This window comes from Hibiscus syriacus, unplaced genomic scaffold, assembly GCF_006381635.1.
Source record: "Hibiscus syriacus cultivar Baekdansim isolate YM2019G1 unplaced genomic scaffold, ASM638163v2 tig00116959_pilon, whole genome shotgun sequence".
Classification (NCBI taxonomy): domain Eukaryota; kingdom Viridiplantae; phylum Streptophyta; class Magnoliopsida; order Malvales; family Malvaceae; genus Hibiscus; species Hibiscus syriacus.
This window is the reverse complement of record NW_024063485.1, coordinates 2,097,333-2,109,842: the sequence shown is the minus strand read 5'-3', so window position 1 is coordinate 2,109,842 and position 12,510 is coordinate 2,097,333.

Below are 12,510 nucleotides of genomic sequence, written 5' to 3'. Positions count from 1 at the left end.
TGGGTGATGTTGCTCGGATTGTGGGGAGGAATCGGATATGCACCACTTCTGGTCATAAGGTAGTATGAAGGTCGTCAATTTGTTCATGTCACTGTTGGATTACATTTGTCTGAGTTCGCATTCCACAGCAAAAATTATAAAAGAAATATCATGGAGGCCTTTACAGCTTGGAAAACAACTTTTTGTATTCGAGCTAAAGCAACAAAAGAAATGTTAACTCTCGATTATAAGGAATGGAGATCTTTCAGGAAAAATGAAAATATTCCTCTACTAGACTAAAATGAGGATATCTCTATGGAAGATCGCATTAAGGTGGTTCCATCAGAGATTGAAATCCTAAGAGCTGAGTTTGAAGCAAAAAGAGAAGGTTGGTCGAAAGAATTAGAGCAAATGAGACGAGATAAAGCTATGTTGGGTGTTGACGTTGACTTTCATTCAGCACAATGTGCAATGCTGAGGGAAAACAAAGAAAGAGTTGATGGTGAATTCAGAACATTAAAGAAGAATTACCATGAGTTACACAAATCTCGGAAAGCATCAGGATCAAGAAAAGCAACAACACAGATGACCAAAGAATTGAATATTGAGAAAGGCTGAGTTGAAGATTTGAAAGAAAAGAATAGCCGTTTGTTCAAAAGCCTTGAGAAAGGAAAGCAAAAAATGGAGGATTTTGAGGTCGATAGAAGGAAGCGAATTATAAAGCGAAAAAGCTGAAAGTCGCGAGATCATGAATGAAATGCAGAGAGAAAGGGATCGAGCCAAAGAATTAGAAGAGATAAAGAACGACATGCTTGAGAAATTTGAAGGTGAGAAAAATACCATGTTCAAGGGATTTGAATCTGAAATGAACAATCTGATTGCCGAACTTGAAGTCAGGGGCCAAAGGATTGAAGAGTTCGATGTTGAAAAAGAAAAATGGGAATTGGAGAAGAAGAGTTTCAATACCAGACTTAAGGTAGAGCAAGAAGTGGCTAGCAATTGGATACAAAGATGCAGAAACAAGAATGTTCAAATCCAGAAGCTTAGTCAAAGGGTGCAAGAAGCACGAACAAAACTTGAAGAAGATCTGGATCAGTCTAGAAATAAAAACTCAGAGTTTAATGCTTACATTTTGCAACTTGAAGAGTCATTATTTCAAGAAAAGGTTCGTCTAGGACTTAGTGATCTTAAAGAAAGTAATGAGGAGAATGCTTCATTGCGAAGACACATTAGAGATCTTGAAAAAACTCTACACAATTGTCAAGTCAGAATCACTGAGTTAGAGTAGACTCTTGAGGGAACTAATGAACAATGGAAAAAATTAACTGATTTCTATGTAGAAAGAAGTGAAGAAAGAAGCAATATGGTATTCGAGGCCATGGTACAAATGAGCGAAATTGCCAGATATGTTGGGGAGCTAGCTGTTGAAGAAAAAATAATTGAGCATCACGTTGATCCAGTTTCCAAGTATGGAAAGAAGATGACCTGGTTGATAAAAGAAATTATAGAGCTTAATAGGAAAGCTACGCCGTATCTGTAGTTATGAACTATTATAAAGAAACTTTTGTATGCCGATGGAAGTTGTTCTATGACAGTTAACTTTTTGGGATCAATACCTTTTGCATACATGCATTTTGCATACATTCATTATTCATTGCATTATTTTCTTTATGTATAATTTTTATTTTACATTAAGATAACATTCATTAATTAAAATTTGAAAAAATAATATCAAAAGAATTTTCAATCGCAGTTATTCTGGCCAAACGAGAAATACAACATCACTACGGTACTAGACAAGCTACTAAGAAAATTATGGAGGATAAAATACAACGTATTGACAACATAACAAAAAACAAGCAGAGATGAGAATAAACCTAGAGAAAATTGAAGCCAATATTGCAAACTCACAAGATAACATGATGCAGAAAATATAAGACATGCTCAAAAAGTAGGCTATCATTGGAAAAATTCATGAAAATCATGTATCTTCCGACCAAGAACCTATGTATCCTCTAGGTTTCCCACCGGAACCAATTTATCACTCCGGTACTACACCTATACAAATCCATGCCCGCACATCAGCACTTCAAGAGGCCAAACCACATGAAAATCAACAAGTGGATCATGCATCTTCAAGAAAAAATCCACTTATATCAGATGTGAAAATAGGGGATTTTAATGCTGAGCATCTAATCCCAGATTTGAATGAGCTGAATGAGAAAGAAAAAGTAAATAAAGAATTGACCAGACAGATCAGGAGCTTAGAAGAACGAATGAAATCCGTAGAAATAATTGAGTCATTCTATGGGTTTGACGCTAGCGAGTTGAGTTTGGTTCTAGACCTAATCCTCCCTATCAAGTTCAAAGTTCCTGAATTTGAGAGATATGACGGTACCACATGCCCTTCATCCCACATTACTATGTTTTGTCGCAGAATGGCAGGACATGTGAAAGGCGAGAAATTGTTAATTCACTGCTTTCAAGATAGCTTGACAGGACCAGCCTTAAAATGGTATACTCAACTGACCAAAGCCAATATTAGATCCTGGAAAGATCTGGCAAAGGCATTCCTAGAGCAGTACCGTCACGTGACAGATATGGTACCTGATAGATGGACTCTCCAAAATTTGGAGAAAAAGAATACTGAAACATTCAGACAGTATGCTCAGAGATGGCGTGACACAGCAGCCCAAGTTCAGCCAACTCTATCAGAAAAAGAGGCCACATTAATGTTTGTCCATACTTTAAAGGTTCCTTATTTAAGTCATCTAATGGGGAATGCAACCAGAAATTTTGCAAATCTGGTCATTTCTGGAGAACTCATTGAAAATGTCTTGAAAAGTGGCAAAATTGAATCAAACGAGGGGACTAATTCCAAAAGACCTATGTACCGAAAAAAAGAGAACGCAGTCAATAATGCAAACTCTTACAACAAGGATTCTTCAAAAAGTGTTACAATAACCGAGCCAGGGGTTAAGAAAGAAGAAATAAACACTAATCGAGTAGAGTCCAAAGGATCTCGAAGGGAAAGTGAAAGGTTGTCTTTTACACCTTTACCAGTACCCTATGCGGAGATCTATGATTCGCTGTTAAAAGAAGATGTCATACGGCCCTATCCGTTGGTTCCCATGCAACCACCATTCCCTCCATGGTATGATGTAAAAGCGCATTGTGTTTACCATGAAGGAATTACGGGTCATTCTATTGAAAACTGTTTGGCATTCAAAAGGGTGGTTCAAAATTTGATCAACATTGGAAAGTTGGAATTCAATTCACCTGCTACATCAAATCATCCGCTGCCAAATCATGGAGATAAAAACGTAAACGTAATTCAAGAAGGGAATAGAAAGAAAGAAAAAACTGACGTTTCTGAGATTAAATCTCCTTTTGGTTGGATATTTCAACAACTCTCCTTATCTGGTATGATTCCACAAGAATTCAGGACAAAGCATAATGAAGGTAAGAATTATTGTGAATATCATCAAGAGAAGGGACACATAATTCAACTACGCCCTGGATTTAGGGATTTGGTGCAAAAATTGATGAATAACAAAGAGATAGAATTCTTTGAAGAAGAACCAGGGAAAAGAGAAGATGACGTTTGCTCATCAGAAGATTCTAAACCTAATCAGAGAACAAGTGATCCCGTGATTATTAATGTGAAATCATCTACAGTGAATCCTGCACCAACAAGGCCAAAAGTGGTTATCACGACTCCTTTACCATTTCCATATAAGGATACCCGCAGGATACCTTGGAATTATACTACCAATGTTTCAATGGTAGGAGTATCTGTTTCTCTGGAAAAAGCAGAAGAGAAAATACAGAGTGTGGATTCGACGTCTGAAGCAGTGAGTGAAGTCGGATCCTTTACAAGAAGTGAGAGATGTTACTCTCCCGAAACATAAAATCAGAACAGGTAAAAGCAAAAGGAAAAGCCATGGTAATACCCCAAAAGGTATTTGATGATGAATCCCCTCCAGCATTCAATAAGCCTGTAACAGAAAAACAAGCGCAAGAATTTTTGAAATTCCTGAAACATAGCAAATATAGTGTGGTTGAACAACTACATAAACAGCAAGCGCAGATTTCTATTCTTGATCTATTGGTGAATTCAGAAGAACACAGAAATGCCTTGATGAAAATGCTTAATCAAACCTTTATCCCTGAAGATATATCCCTCAACAAGCTTGACAGAATTGTGGGACATATAGCCGCTGACAATTACATAACGTTCACGGATGATGAAATACCTGAAGGCGGAATGGGGTCAGTAAAAGCTTTGAATATTACCACACATTGTCATGGTCATGTTTTGCCAGGAGTATTGATTGACAATGGATCCACTCTTAACTTGATGCCTCTGGTCACACTTCAAAGAATGTCGGTGAATAAATCACACATGAAAAGTTATCAGAATGTAGTGCGAGCTTTTGATGGCACTCAAAAAGAGGTGCTTGGAAAAATGGAAATACCATTGTTGATCGGACCAGTCGTGTACAATATTGACTTTATGGTGATGGATATCCACCCTACATATAATTGTTTATTAGGGAGGCCATGGATCCATTCTGTAGGAGCTGTTCCTTCTTCATTACATCAGAAATTGAAATTCGTTGTTGATGGACAACTAATATGCGTAGGAGCTGAGGAAGAAATCATTGCGTCTATAACAAGTGATGTTCCGTATATTGAAACCAATGTTGATTCTCTCGAATGCCCTTTCCGAGCTTTTGAATTTGTCAATGCAACCTTTATTGCTGAGGGAAGCAAAATTCCACATCCCAGATTGTCTGATTGCACCAAGATGACTGTACGACGGACTTTAGGCATTGGAGCTAAAACTGGGAAAGGTTTGGGAAAGAATCTTCAAGGGAGTTCAGTTCCTGTAAGTATGAAGATGAATAAAGATCGTTTTGGGCTTAGATTCAAGCCCAATTTTCAGCAAAAGAACAGATAGATGAAAAGAAGATGCGAAGATAGAAAGGCAAGGTTGAAATGAGAAGAAATCCCTTGGAAACACATGTTTTTCCCACAGTTAAAGACCACATTCAGATCAGGAGGCACGGTTAATGTAGAACAACAGCTTGTTGAGGCCTTTAAAGAAGAAAAGTTGACAAAAGATCAAAGCATAGTTGAAGAAGCTATGGAAGGATTATTTATCAACGTGATCATGAATGACAACAAGACTGGAAAATACTTGGCTAAGATTCGCCCTTGTTTTCCTTGAGAAACATTCAACAATTGGACTGCTGAATACCTCCTTATAGTTTTTAATATTAACACAGAGTAATATTCAGAACTAATCTTTATGTTTAGCCCAAGAATATGAAAACTTTTTGTTATCTTGTAAAGAAATTATGTTAAGTTCACCTAATATCAAATATAAGAAATTTTCTTTAAAATTCTCAAATGGCAATCATTCTTTACATTCTTTACATTTTTTACATTCATTATTTTTCATTTATTTCATAAATTTACTATATCCTTTCGGAAATATGTCCGACTTAAATTTGCAGGTGTCACAATGTTAATAGCATGCTTATTCCTAAATTTAATCGAGAGATAAATTTAGAGCGGCCCATATATCTGGAGGAAATCAATGAGTGTGAGGATGAAATAGAATGTGATGTTCCTACTGAATTGTTAAGACTGGTAGAAAAAGAAGACAAACAAATTTTACCTCACAAAGAAGAAGTTGAGAATGTAAATCTGGGAACTAATGAAGAAATGAAAGAAGTGAAAATTGGTACTAATTTGACATCCCAGATAAAACAAGAATTAATAGATCTCCTCCAAGAGTTCAAAGATATCTTTGCCTGGTCTTATCAAGATATGCCTGGTTTGAGTACAGATATAGTGGTGCATAAACTTCCAATCAGTCAAGCATATAAACCCGTTCAACAAAAGCTCAGACGAATGAGACCAGAAATGCTTTTACAAATTAAAGAGGAAGTAATGAAGCAAATTAATGCAGCTTTCCTACAGGCAGCTAAATATCCAGAATGGGTAGCCAACATAGTACCAGTACCAAAGAAGAACGGGAAAGTCCGAATGTGTGTGGATTACAGAGATCTCAACAAAGCTAGTACGAAAGATAGTTTTCCATTACCTCACATAGATACATTGGTGGACAATACTACAGGACATGCATGGTTTTCATTCATGGATAGCTTTTCAGGGTATAATCAGATAAAAATAAACCCTGAAGACATGGAAAAAATAACATTTATAACTATGTGGGGCACATTCTGCTACAAAGTAATGTCATTTGGATTGAAAAATGCATGGGCAACGTATCAAAGAGCCATGGTAACTCTGTTTCATGACATGATGCACAAAGAGATTGAAGTATATGTGGATGACATGATTGCCAAATCCCAAACCGAAGAAGAACATATTCAAAATTTGAGAAAGCTTTTCCATAGATTGAGGAAGTATCAATTAAAGCTCAACCCCGCTAAATGCACTTTTGGGGTAACTTCCGGGAAGCTTTTGAGATTTGTAGTCAGTAAAAAAGGAATCGAGATTGATCCAGATAAAGTAAAAGTAATTCAAGATCTTCCATAACCAAATACAAAAAAAGAAGTTCGAGGCTTTTTGGGAAGATTAAATTATATATCTCGGTTCATTTCTCAATTAACTGACAAATGTGATCCAGTATTCAAATTACTCCGAAAGAACAATCCTGAAGTCTGGAACGATGAATGTCAAGAAACTTTGGATATTATTAAGAAATATTTATCTAATGCCCCCATTTTAGTGTCACCAGTGCCTGATAGACCATTAATTCTGTATTTGATAGTCTTTGAAAATTCGATGGGATGTGTACTGGGACAGCATGATGAATCTGGAAGAAAAGAGAAAGCCATTTATTATCTGAGTAAGAAATTCACTGATTGTGAAATTCGATACCCACCAATACAAAAGTTATGTTGTGCCTTGGTGTGGGCTACTCGAAGGCTCAGACAATACATGTTATATCATACCACTTGGCTGATATCTAGACTTGATCCTTTAAAGTTATTAATGGAATCCCCAGCTTTGACAGGCAAAATGGCTAGATGGCAGATGTTATTATTCGAGTTCGATATTGTATATGTCAACCAAAAAGCGATAAAAGGAAGTGTGATAGCGGATTTCTTGGCCAGTCGCGTATCCGATGATTATCAGTCACTAAGCTTTAAGTTTCCAGATGAAGATTTGTTGTGCATATCCATGAATAAAGAAGTCAGAACGAATGATGAATCATGGAAGCTTTATTTTGATGGAGCATCCAATGCTTTGGGAAGAGGAATTGGGGCAGTATTGATTTCTCCAGAAAATATTTATTATCCTTTCACAAGCACACTGGAGTTCTTTTGCACTAATAACATGGCAGAATATGAAGCTTGTGTCATGGGATTTAAGGCAGCCATACAAAGGAAAATTAAATTTCTCATAATATACAGAGATTCATCATTAGTGGTTTATTAATTACGAGGAGAATGGGAAACAAAAGATCCCAAATTGCTGGAATACCGAAATTTTACCCTCGAATTAGTAAAAGAATTTTAGAAAGTCACCTTCAATTATCTCCCTTGAGAGGAAAATCAAATGGCAGATGCTTTGGCTACATTAGCTGCTATGTTTCAAGCAACTAAGAAAGTTGATATGATGCCAATCAAAATACAAGTATATGAAATTCCTGCACATTGTTACAGTGTGGAAGAAGAGGCAGATGGCAAACCTTGGTATTATGATATCCTGCAATATATAAAATATCAAAGCTATCCACAAAATGCATCTAAAATTAATAAAAGAACCTTGAGAAGAATGACTGTTGGATACTTTCTTGATGGCGAGACTTTGTATAGAAGAAGCAATGATCAAATGCTATTGAGATGTTTAAATACTAGCAAAGCCAGAAGCATCCTTGAGGAAGTCCATAGTGGGATATGTGGAACACATGCAAATGGTATTTCCATGGCTAGAAAAATAATGAGATATGAATATTATTGGGCTACCATGCACACAGATTGCATTGATTTTGCAAGGAGATGTCATAAATGCCAGATATATGCAGATAAGATTCGTGTACCCCCATCTCCTTTACATGTAATGACAGCACCCTGACCATTTTCTATATGGGGAATAGACGTCATTGGGGTAATCACACCAAAAGCATATAATGGACATTGTTTCATCCTTGTGGCAATTGACTATTTTACCAAGTGGGTTGAAGCTGCTTCATATGCCAATATTAAGAGGTCTACAGTCTGCAAATTCATAAAGAAATAAATAATTTGCCGGTATGGACTACCAGAAAGGATCATTACAGATAATGCTCTGAACCTGAACAACAAAATGATGACTGAACTTTGTGCACAGTTTAAGATCAAACATGCAAACTCAGTGGCATATCGTCCAAAGATGAATGGGGCAGTTGAAGCAGTAAATAAGAACATCAAGAGAATCATTACAAAGACTACTGAAACTTACAAAGATTGGCACGAGAAGTTACCTTTTGCTTTATATGCATACCGAACTACTGTGCGAACATCTACAGGGGCAACGCCTTTTTCTTTACTCTATGGGATGGAAGCGGTCTTACCAATTGAAGTTGAGATCCCATCACTTCGAATCTTGAGAGAGGTGAAATTGGATGAGTCTGAATGGATCCAAGCTCGATTTGATCAATTGAACCTTATTGATGAAAATAGATTGAAAGCTATTTGACATGGACAGATGTATCAGAAACGGATGATGAAGTCTCATGACAAGAAAATATATCCAAGATAATTCCAAGAGGGTGATCTAGTGCTGAAAAAGATCTTGCCTATACATAAAGATTTCCGTGGGAAATGGATGCCTAATTGGGAAGGGCCATACGTTGTAAAGAAGGCCTTTTTCGGAGGAGCGTTGATCTTGGCAGAAATGGATGGAAAAGTTCTGAGAAACCCAATAAACTCAGATTCTGTCAAGAAATATTATGCTTGAAGAAGAAAAAAAAGAAAAGAAAAAATGAAGAAAAAAGAAAAAAAAATAGAAAAAGAGGGTCAGGATGAAAACCCGCAAAGGGCGTCTTGCAACCAAAGGAAGGATTTGAGTTGAAAACCTGAAAGGGCTGCTCAAATGCATATTGGTATTAGGCATCTGGAAATTAAACCTTCTTAAGATTTTGATAGTTTGGGAGGAACTTCATATCTACAAGAATTCTGACAACGTTTGAGATCTTCCAGACAAAACCTTACCTCAGTACTCTAAATTATATCAAGTTGTTTAATTTAGAAATACTTGTGCTAATAATTTATTGAGTCATTTGCATTTTTATCATTCCTATGATTGTCAGAACTTTAAATAATTTTTATGTATTTATCATTTATTCCAAGTTTATCTTTTTGAAATTCAATTTATTTTTGAAAATCAATTTATTTCATATAAACATCCTGTAAATAGATTAATATAATCTTAAAAACAAACAAAATATTTCTGGCTACTATTTCATGTTAATACCTTTAAGTACATGGAATCTAAAGTAAGTCTTATCGACATTTGCAATCATTGTTGAAAAGCAAACAAGTTATATCCATTATAGAGTCATTTGGAAGCGGAACAAGAGGAAATATGTTCTCAATTGGAAGATTATGAATATAGCCCTTTTTCATGCAGCAGTATAAAAATGCTTCGAATTTACAAATTTTGGCTCTACATCGTATAAGTACGTGACATTTCAGACCAAATACAACTGGAGCAAATACTATGTTATCATAGTAGAAATAAGGAGGTCCAATAGCATCTTCTGGAAGTGTTCTTTGAGTTATCTGATCTGGTTCAGTAGGAACTCCAAAACCAATCATTAGATTAGGAAGATGAACTGCATGATCGTCTTAATTAAGAAGTTTCTTTTCAAGCTACTTCTTCTTTTTCTAAATCATAGCCCAAGTTTCGCCTTTTCTTGTAATTGGGATCATTGCATAATGGCTTCCTATCTTTTACCGAAAGAAGTGCGTCAGCAGCCTTAGCCATTTGAGCAGCACATATAAAATCTATCAACTCTGCAATTGATGAATCAGGACCACATCTCTATGACTATTGAAGACTTAGCATTTTAGTATCCCATTTTCGTCAAGTATAACAGTTTACTCTCCTCATCAGAATCAGAATTTAGGATTTCTTCGGTATCATAAGAACTATCAATATCTATGAAATCATCTTGAAAGATCACTTCATAATCAGATGAGTAGTTATCAGAATCAAAATGTTACATGAGTGCAAACTTTTCAAGAGCTTGTGCCATTGAGTTTTGTTCTCAAGGGGTTTTGTGACATTATACAAAAATTAGACATATCTACATATACATCTTCAAAGATGATAGATTCTCTCTTCGAAGATGATAGATTCTCTTTTCAAAGACGAAAGCTTTATTGGATTTCTACACAAGTCCAGACAAAGAAAATCGATTTTATCCAGACAAAATGGGGCATCAAGGTCATAGTTCTGACTACAGCAAATGAAACATTTTCTTCTGAGACTTTAATGCAAATGAAGCAACGAAGACACAAAGATTGCTCTTCCAAATCATAAATGCAGTTTGAAATGACATTTTGACCAAGTGAAGGAAGACCAAGTTCACACTTTGAAATCAAATAAAGATGAACTCAACATTCATGCATCATATTTAGACATTTGCAAAATAGGGGCATTTTCATTCATTTTATCAATGTTGAATTTTGATAGGAATCCCAAAGATTTTAGCAAAGATTCAAAATCCATCACTTGATGGATCAACATTTCCAGAAGTGTTCATGATAAGAAGAACTCATCTGAAGAAGTTCATAATGAGAAGAACTTGTTCAACCTTTTACTTTAATTCATCACTCGATGGATCAACTTTTCCAGAGAAAATTCATAATGAGAAGAACTCATCTGAAGAAGGAAGAAGAAGTTCATAATGAGAAGAGCTTGTTCAACCTTTTGCATGACTCTATCACATAAGGAGATAGATCAGCATCAACTTTTCCAGCGAAAGTTCGTAATGAGAAGAACTTATCTGAAGAGTAAGAAGAAGTTCATAATGATAAGAACTTGTTCAACCTTTATTTGATTCTATCACAGAAGAAAATTGATCAATATCAGCATTTCCAGAAGAAGTTCATAATGAGAAGAACTCATCTGAAGAAGGAGAAGAATTTGTTCATCTTTTTGCTAGATTACATCACAGAAGGAGATAAATTATCACCCCCAGTAGAAAAGTTCATAATGAGAAGAACTAATCCCAAAGAAAAACTTGTTCAACATTTCCGAGTGAAGTCAAATAAAAAAAACTTATTGTCTTTTCGTCTTTGCTCTATTCTCGTTAACACAAGAATGAGCAAAGAGGGGCAGTTGAAGACACTAGTTTTTTTTCTTATTTTCTTATATTATTTATTATTATTATTATTATGTTATATTATTATTATTAAATAATAAATAATTTTATTTACATTTCAAGATCAAACCTGAGGCCCGTTTTACAAATCCCGGAGCCCAAACATGGAGGCCCGATCAGGACAAAACCAATCCAAATGGCCAAAAGTAACCCTAAACCCATCTAGGGTTTGTATCATCACCAGCAACCGCCAACTCCTCATCACCGTTGGATCTGACTTTGATCCAACGGTCTCCAAAAGGTCCAGCTTGAAACCCTAGGGTTTCATAACCCTAGGTTATCATCTCGCGTCGCCGCCTCAGCCAGAAGCTGCTGCCATGCCCTCCACTGCCAGGTGACCCAACCAGCAGTTGCCAACGCCACTGCCGACACTCCACCAGTGCCACGCCTCCCACGAAGACTCCAGAAGACTCAAAGCAGCCGCACACGTTGAAGTCTAGAGTGAGTCACCACTATAGTTTGGTGACCCACCAAACTTTGCCCTATTATCCGGTCCGAAGAGGACACTGTGGTGGCTATAAAAGCCACCACCGAACCTGCAAAGAAAAAAAAATGAAGGCAACAACCACAAGGAAAACACAGCAACCACCAAATCCATAAACAGAAAGAAAGAAAAAAAAAGAGAAGAAGAAGAAGAGCTTACCTCGCCAGAGAACTTCAAACGTCGCCGGAAAACTGAAAATACTGAAGGTATTTTCTTAGATTTAGGAAATTATAGGGATTTTTAGAGGAAATAGATATCGAATTTGGCCTTAAAATAAATAGATCTATATCCTAGAGGATTTTGGAAATTTTCCAGCCACCGTTGACGGTGGCCGGCGGTGGTGACCAGTACCGGAACACGGCTGCCGACCGGAATTTGCTTCCCTCCGGTGGAGGGTTTAGAGAGAAGACAGAGAGAAATTTTTTTCTCTCTGTTAGAGAGAAATTTTTTTCTCTCTGTTAGAGAGAAACGAAGAAAGGAAGAAATGAGAAAGTTAGCCCTTGGGGCCGGCTTAATTGGGTATAAATACCCTCATCAAAACGACGTCGTTTTGGTGAGGGTATCTGTGTAATTTCACATATGGGTAAACCTCGTCCGCAGTCCAATAGTTTTGTAATTTTATATTATAGTCACT